The sequence below is a fragment of the Microtus ochrogaster genome, linkage group LG5 (genome assembly GCF_000317375.1).
Source record: "Microtus ochrogaster isolate Prairie Vole_2 linkage group LG5, MicOch1.0, whole genome shotgun sequence".
In the NCBI taxonomy this organism is placed as follows: Eukaryota; Metazoa; Chordata; class Mammalia; order Rodentia; family Cricetidae; genus Microtus; species Microtus ochrogaster.
The window spans coordinates 62,609,646-62,618,610 of NC_022031.1; positions in this window are offsets into that span (position 1 = coordinate 62,609,646).

An 8,965-nucleotide genomic window follows, 5' to 3' on the forward strand; every position below is an offset into this window, starting at 1 on the left:
GGGAAGTATTGACTGTGATTCGGCCACTCGCACATTAGTGTTGCTTTTGTGGCAATGGAAACAACAGAAAAGAGAAAGTGAGAATCAGTGAGACACAGACCAAGGGCAACAAAGAAATGTTATTCCTTGGCTAGTGGTTTCAAGCCATTTAGAACTAAAAAGGTGACGTAATTCTCTTTCATTCCTTAGCTCTCAGAATCAGGAGTTCACCTGTCACGTTTCTACACAAGGCCCTTTGGGTTACTCGCCATACTGATTATCTGCCGTGCTGATGCATTTTTGGGTTACTCGCCACGCTGATGCATCTTTGGGTTACGCTCCATGCTAATGCATCTCTGGGTTATTCGGCATGCTGACTTACCCTCCATGCTGATGTGTCTTTTGGTTACCCTCCATGCAGACATGCTCTCTGCAGCACCTCTCAGTTGCTTCTGTGTGTCTAGTAGAATGGTTATTTGTAAACATTTGAATGTCTTCAATACAAAGAATTAGCAAACTACGGTCAACGAGTAAAGTCAGGCTGCCATATCACATATTTCTGTGTGACCTGAAAACTAAGACTTTGACTAAAACTAAAGAAATTGCTGAAAATAATTACAAGAACGATACTTTGTGGCACATGAAATTATACGAAGTAGGTGTTTCAGAGTCCACTCTTAAAGTTTTGCTAAAATCTGTACGCATGGCACTTACTGTCCACTACACTGCTTCCTGTGATGGCAGTGTAGAGAAATGCCCAGAACAGACACTGTCGTGTTGTGGAATATTAGTTGAAGATGTGTTATGTGTGTTTATGCTGTGGAACATTTGCTTAATAATGAAAAGATGCTTTGCATTCTTTTATGTTGCATTTGTTTGTTCTGTTTAAGACTGGGCCTCTTATAAGTAGGCCAGGTTGGCCTTGAACTTGTTACGTGGCAGAGAATGACCTTGAACTCCAGAGCCTCTGCTTCTGCCTCCCAAGTGCTGGGAATAGGGCTCCCACGTCTTGTTGAATCAAAATATTTAAACCAAGGTGAAATTCAAAACTTAATTTCTTCAATTGTGTTTTTCTAGTTCTTCTAGGAAGCATCCAAGAGAAAAATGAAGTCTTGTCATATTGGTTTTATATTGTTCCTTGCTGGTGATCAGGTAAAGGTACATTCAAGCGTGGGAAGTGCTGACTCTATAAACTACCACCTTAAAAAATCTCACCTGTGAGAAATCTTAATTCTTTTCCTGAATCAAAGTTGAGCATTTTGCAGGATAATGGGTGGCAGAGAGAACTGTGGTTGAAATGTAAAATAAATTAATTAATTAAATTTAACCAAAAAAATAAGTTGAGTGCTTTGTTAGGTTAGTACTGGGTTTTGGTTTGTTTTTGTGGCTCCTATTGAAATGCTGGAGACTGAACCCAGGGACCATGACATCCAGGTAAGCCCTCTGCCACTGTGCCTTGTTGTCCCTCTCTCTGTAGACTGCCTTCATCACTGAAAACGACAGACTCATGCTCGGCCCTTCTGCTCTCAGCACTGCTGGGCTCAGATGAGATATAAAGTGGAAGTATCTGAAAAAGTCTGAAGTGCTATTCAGAAGGAAGAGGTCGCGTTCTCAGCCTGTTGCAGAGCCGTGCTCTCTAAGTGGGCTAAGGCTCCGGACAGGCCGCAGACACGGGGAAGGTCTGTGAAGGGAAGGGGATATTTACAACAGTTGTGTCTCTTTACAGACACAGCAGTTAATACCTGACGTCTCCCGTGGGTCAGATCTAGAGAGTGTTGTTCAGGTCCCAGCGGTCCCTGGTGGAGAAGAGCCGTGCCTACCGCGCCAGAGCTACCAGGAAAAGGTGCTAAAAACAAAAAACGCTGCGATCCAGATCTTGCAGATTTTGATTTAATAAGTCTGAAAGGAAGCCAGCAAATCTATATTTTTAAAGTAAATCAATTGCCATCGTAACTTAAGTTACTGGCTCCAAAGGAAATTGAATTGTGGGTTGTTTTAGTTGCTCTGAAAAAGAAAAAAAATAAGGATACTGCTGGAAAGAATATGTTTGAACGACAGCTCCTTCTACCGAAGCAAGAGTAGGCCAGCCCTGCATCCATCTTTCACTAACAAGCTTAATAATAGTCAGTGCGTTCTCAGCCAATCAACAGATTATGTGTGAAATCTGCAATTAGAAAATTAATCTTTCTTTAAAAATATGTTCTATTTCTAAACGCTAATATATACAGTTTCAAGAGACCAAATGCTAGGTGAAGTCTCCAAACATCACGTTTGAGCCTTTGTTTTCTTGGGCAGAGCACTTTATGCGGAGGGGAAGCCCAGGAAAATGAGCACACTCGTTACTTTAGAGGAAACAGCACTATCATGGTGGGGGGAAAGGGCACAAATGGGAAGAGCTTCTCTTTAGAGAAGGGGAGCCGTTTAGGATGGACAGCGCTCAAGAGTCCTCGACGACACTCAGGGTGTTTGAAAGTGAGATCAGTTGTGGGAATCTAAGACTTTTGTAAACTAATGACCTGCCCTGGGGCCAAAAGATGAGCTCCAAACCCTCAAGTGTTTGTCCAGCTTAAAGGACAAAGGAGGTGATTACAGAAGTAGGAAAGACTTTCTCTGGAGGAAAAGGGTTTTGAAGGGTAGCTGCTCTCCCACAGAGCTGGAGCACAGCTAACCTTAACCTTAACTCTAGAGGAGAGGAAAGCTATCTCCCCTGTGAAGAGGTGGCTGTGGCTGCTATGGTAGAAACTATACGTAAATTTGTTGGTATGTTCTGCTAGCTTCTCTTGAAAAAATTCTGGGGAGAAAAGTCGACCTTTTGTTTCCCTCTTTTTGATAGTAAGAATAATTTTCCAAACTCCACTTAAGTGGCCTCTTCCTTTAAAAGGGGACACCCTTTGTCAAGAAGGCTACTGAAAGTCCGTAGTCTGAAAATTCGAGAGGCTGAAACTGGAGGATCATGAATACAAGGTCAGACTTTTTCTACAAACAATTACTTAGAGAAAAGAGGTGGCTCACATGCCTGTAATCTGCGCTGAGACAGGAGGACCAGGAGTTTGAGATTGGCCAGAATTATTAAGCAAGGACCTAGTTAGCAAGGACTAGAGGAGACCCTGACTCAAACAAACAAGAAAACCAAAACAAACAAGCCAAAAGCAAGCAAAAATCCCCCAAACAAACAAACAAAAAATCAAACCAAAAAACAAATGGATAAAAAACCCAACGCCTCCAATTCAGCAGTCTTTGCCATAGTTTGTGACAGGATCTGTGTAGCCAGGCTGCCTTTAAACTCCTGACCATGCTGCTGAAGTCTCTGAAGTGTGGCAGAACCAAGATACCACAGGTAACTTTGCTACCAGCTTCTGCCCCTAATCTGTCAAACTAGGTCCTTACTGGCTCCCAGAATGGAGCCGACTGAGGTCGGACCTGACCACCAATGATCTGTGAAGGAAAACTGTATTACTGTATGGAAGTCAGGGATAAAGTCACAAACCAACTTCTCAACCCTTGGGGATTGTGAACTTCCCAAAATGGAGGAAAGAGAGTATCTTTTCTAGGGATGGTGACATTTTTGAGGAATTCTGTCACATCATCTTTCCTGCTTCCTTGAAGAAGCTCTCAGGCAGCTAGCTGCCCACTGCAGCGCCTTGGCGGAAACCCGCTTTCACTCATAGGGAAATGAACAGTAACAGGTCGTCTTGGCCAACACTCTGGCAGTCATTTTCTATCCAACCAGTGTTTCTAACCTACCTGAAGAGGAACTTTCAACGGTTAGACATCCCCAGAAAAGACTGGGGGGGGGGGGGGGTGAGATCCAGTGAAGTCACCTCGGCAGCACAGATGGCCGCAAACACCATGAGCACCGTTTTCCTGTATCCTGACGACCCCCTTCCAAGTTCCGGCAGACTCTGTGGCTCCAGGTTTTAAGATTTGTGACCCCACAGCGTACAGTGAGGTTTCAGCTCATGACTCTTGGTGGTTTGATTGCAAGGGAACGTGTCTTAGAATCAGACCTCAGTAGCTTGAGTTTGGAGAGAGGCCCTTTCAAGATTTTCTGCCTTTCAATTTACCCTGAGGTGTTAAAGATAAGAGGAAGATGATTCTCTCACTGCTGTTTACCTCCACAGCATCCAGAGACTTCCGTGATTCCTTCGGAAGGTGCAGGGGAAATGCAAGAGAGACTCTGAGACTGACCCAGACTTGTGCTAACCCTTGTGCCCGAACCCAGACCACTAGGGTTCAAATTATGCTTCCGCTCATTTTACAAATGGATGCTTTATGCTAGTTATGCCAAATCTGGGTTCAGCTCTCTGGGGGCACAATAGTCCCTCTCTCACCACTGGTTCTTGGAAAGAACCCGAAGATAGCACTTAGGAAGTACTGCTTAGCATAGAGTCTAGCACATAGCATGACGTTTGGTGAGAAGTGGCACTCCACACTTTGGCCGACAATGTCATCTAATGCTCCAAGACCTACTGAGATAGGGTCCAGGGGTCTAAAGTAATTTATTATAGAGAACTCCATATACATACAGTAGGCAAACCTGGTGAGATACTTGGGTTTATCATTATTCTTTGAGCCTTGAGCAAGTTAGTACATTGGCTCGTACTTTTATATAAAATGCCTAAAAGCTACACTCAACAACTGTCTGTCACTCGTGAAATCCATCTTTTAAAAAAAGAAATAAAGGAAGGAAGAAAAAGAAAAGGAAATGGGGGGGGGAAGGCTGCTATTTTCAAAGATTTCTCTGGCGAAACGGGTGTTTCCGAAACTAAAACTCTGAAACTACATTAGCAGACAAAAGGGGCTCTAATTGGGTACCTATCAGGCACCACTATCTAAATGAATTTTCCACTCTATTAAAATAACAATGATTTAAACTTCAAAGCAAACCCTGCCCAGCTGTTTACCACGCTGCCCTTAGTGTGCCTGTAAGATAGCTAGATCTTTTGTTAGGCGTCTGCTCCTGAGCTTAATTTGTCTTTGTTCTTTTTCGAAATCTTGATGCACAAAGAACAGGGGTGCCTCGAATCATCTTTCTAGCCCAGTCTTCTTTTCTACCTGCGTGAGGAAATGTCTAATTTTGAAGGGCGCATGTCGATGGAACTCATAGTGAAGGCAAGGATGTTAGGAGGTTGGGGGAAATTGGAATACCACAAAGCTCTGGGGGAATTACGGAATATTTATGAAAATATGTGGTGCATTTTTGAAATGCAGATGTCTCTGGAGCTGGAAATGCGATCAGAGGAATGGAAACTGTCTTTAATAAATCTTCTTAATTAAAATCTATTGTTCAGAAAAAAATATATATATAAATCTCCCTCCAGTATTAGAAATGGTAGCAAGAGGTAGAAAAGCATAGATCCAACAGAATGCAGCAGCAATGGTGATTAAGGACCCGGGATGCAGCACTCTTTTTAAAATAAAATAAACAGCATTTTGGTAGACCAAACAGAAATTATTTACCATTATGGCATGCAGTAAGGTGAAAAAAAAAATAGTGGTTTGTGGCACAAACATATATAACCAATCACAGATGGAAAGAGAGTAAGTTAAAGAGAGTATGTTACAACCCTTGTCATATGACATCAACTCATGTTGTGTTCCAAAGACGGAGGCGCAAACGACAAGAAAGAACATGACCTAGCCTTCCTCTCAATAGTCCTGTCTCTCTGAGAACCCAGCAGAATGCTTAAAAATGAAAATACCTACAAAATTGCATTCATGAAAAAAATATAAATGTCCCACTTCTATTTATTCTTTGGTTGTCATTGGTTTTGAAGTCACTGTAGCTGTCAGGTGGGAAAGCTACACAATTGTGTTGTGCTGCACAATTGTGAGAACCTCTCCATAGGTGGAGGTAGACTGGTCTTGTAAGTAGGCTAGCCGAGGCCAGCAAAGGTTGAGCTCTCTCTTACCAGTACAGGGAACATCAACTCTGCCTGCCTATTCTCATTGCACCCCTTCAAGCACTGGAGTGTCTCGTGATCTTGTATAACCAAGTTATCATAAAAGGCAGACCTCGAAATCATCAACATATAAGGCCTTTCCTTGACGGCACATTGCAGAGGGCAGGTGTCTCTAATCACACAGTAGGCAAATAATGCCTTAGTCCAGGGGCAGTGGTCACCGTTTCCTTAAAGTTGAACCTCAACCACCTAACCATTCTGCCCCCATCCCTCATGGGGCTCAACTTCCGAAGAGTTCCCATTCCTTGTGTTTAACTCCCCAGTACTGTTTAGATAGCCCGGCTTTGTGAGTGTTGAACACCATGTCTGACAATGGGCCTCCGTTCTCAATTTCATCTGCAGGGACAGCGGGTGGGGAGGTTAAGAGACATCCTCACCACGTGTGAACACGCTTTTCTCTCGTCAGAGTTGCAGGGTTCAGTGCCGCAATCTGGAGATTTTTATGAACACAAAGGTGTCGTGGGCCTTTGTGCAGACTGTGAAGACATCACAGAGGGAAAACTGGGTCTTTGCCATGTCTCCCATGACTCATGAGCTTGGTTCCGGATACTTGGGCCGTTGGCACTCTCTAAATTCATTCTGGAAATGCAGAACCTCAGGCCACAGACTAAGCCTCTGAACTCACAGTTTGAATTTGAGGATAATCCCTAGGTTCTAAGTTTTCATTGAGAAGAATGTCCGAGACATTGTTCCTAAATAACACACTTGCTTTCTGTCTGAACCATCTGGAGGTGGCTCCACAGTTAAGAGCATTTGCTGCACTTCCGGAGGACGAGCTACTCTCCCGGCACCCTGGTGGCTCACCATCTTCAACTCCATCTCTGGCACCTACCGTAGACACCTACACTCTTGAGCCCAAACCCGCATGCAGATATACACCACTTACACACAACTAAAAGTGATTTCCCAACATTCTGCTTTCCTTGAGGTATATAAACCTTACAAAACAGTGTGACATATAGCTGTTGTGTGAAAATATAATGAAGGAACATTTCCTCAAAAACAAAAATTTGAGCTAGATGTGACACCTCAGGCCTATGATCCCAACACATTCTGAAGAACTGAATATGGAAGGCATATTTCAATTGACCCTTTTCCTCCAGAAATTATGATGAGTCAAAAATTTATATTTCATGGAATTTATTTCCACTCACAGAATGTAGGTCAAATTGAAGGGTTTGTAGGGTTTACTGAATGGACAGTATGACCTATCTGTGATTTTATTGGTGCTTAACTGAAGGGCACAATGACCCAGGACTGTGTAACAGACGCCAGACGTGATCTGGGAGAGATACTCAGGAAGGAAGGCCCAGCTGCCAGAGTGTGCGCGCTCTGCTACAGTTGGCCAGTCTTCAGTTAGGTGTTAGTCCCATTGGAGAAGACGTTTGGAAATGTGAGAACTGTGTAAAGCAACTTCGCCCTGAACACGATGAACACCGGGACTGAATTTGCTACAGATCCATTGGTCAAAAGCACCTTCTTTTCTTAGTGCAATCTGGGAGCCTGCTGACCAGTGTTTTTTCCCAGGATGCACCAAATGGGAGCAGTCTTAGGAGGAGACGCCATATTCTGCACTGCCCATAGATTGTTCCAGAACATTAGTAGTAAGAAGCTGGCTGAAACATTGTTGCCCGTGCATCCGTTAAAGGATAAAACCTATACAGACCCAGTACTCTACCTTGATGATAATGAAAGCATTAGTTTCCAAATACAACTGATTCTTAAGTACATATATAAATTCATCCAGTTATTGATGATATAGTAATTGTTTTATAAGATTTATTTTATTATTTTATTCGTGTGTGCACGGCAGTTGACGTGGCGGTCAGGAGGTGTTAAATCCCTCAGAGCCGAAGGTAAAGGCGTTTGTGAGCCCCCTGATGTGGGTGCTGGGAGCAGATCGGACCACCGTCCTCTGACGAAGCTGCAAGGGTTTAAACAGCTGAGCCATCTTTCCAGCCTCAGCACTATAATAATTAAATGAAAGGAGAGTCACTGTAGACAGATTAACCAGCTTGTCAATCTCTGCCGGACAGAGATGTTTGCACTACGTGTGTGTCCCTGTTGCCCTAGAAGAGGAAAGGGAAAGAGTCGCCTCCCCCGAGATCTAGCTGGGTTGAAGTGGAAGTGTATCATATATTTAAAACATTTCTAGCTTATTGCAGAGAATGGCTGAATTTTTAGGGGGAAAGTTTAAAATATCTTGTTAAACTATCTTAAAGAATTTTAGGTTTAGTTGATGCAATTAGTATATGTGTGTGAGTATATAGATGTGTACATAGTATATACATATATGTGTAAATATGATTATATTTATATATTTTATATTATATATGTATACAATATATGGTATGTATTATATGTGTATATGTATATACTCAAATCCATCATGTGTCAGGAAACACTGACATAAAAACTACACATGACCTTTCTCTCCACATTTTCTTCATTTAAAAGCTCAGTAGTGTCAAAACCCCCAGCTTTCTATTGAGTCTAAAGGGAGTGACATGGGTAGTGTTTGCCACATGTAAAAGAATTCATCTGACCAGAAAGATTTTAATGTTTCATTCATCATTCAAAAAATATTTAGTGAGCTCCTACTATGTCCCAAGTACCGTGCAATAAACAAAACAAAGACATTTGTGTTTGAGTAACTAAAGCACCATGATGCACAGCTAAGGATCGCATGGACAGTGTAACCATCAGTTTAAATACATGACAAAAGATGAGTAACTTCCTGGGGCAGAGTCAGTGAAGAATACGGAACTTCAGTGGGGAGGTTCTACAATTTTATTTTGGCTTAGACTATTTCCAAGATCAGCTTTCCAAAATGGGGGCGAGAAACAATCAGTCTGAGTGAGAGACATGTATAAGACTTTTTATTGACTATCACTGTTTTATGTGACTTGGCTCCTAAAAGTCATAGAGGCTGATTAGTCCATTACACATGGCGCTCTCTCTCTCTCTCTCTCTCTCTCTCTCTCTCTCTCTCTCTCTCTCTCTATCTCTCTCTCTCTCTCTCT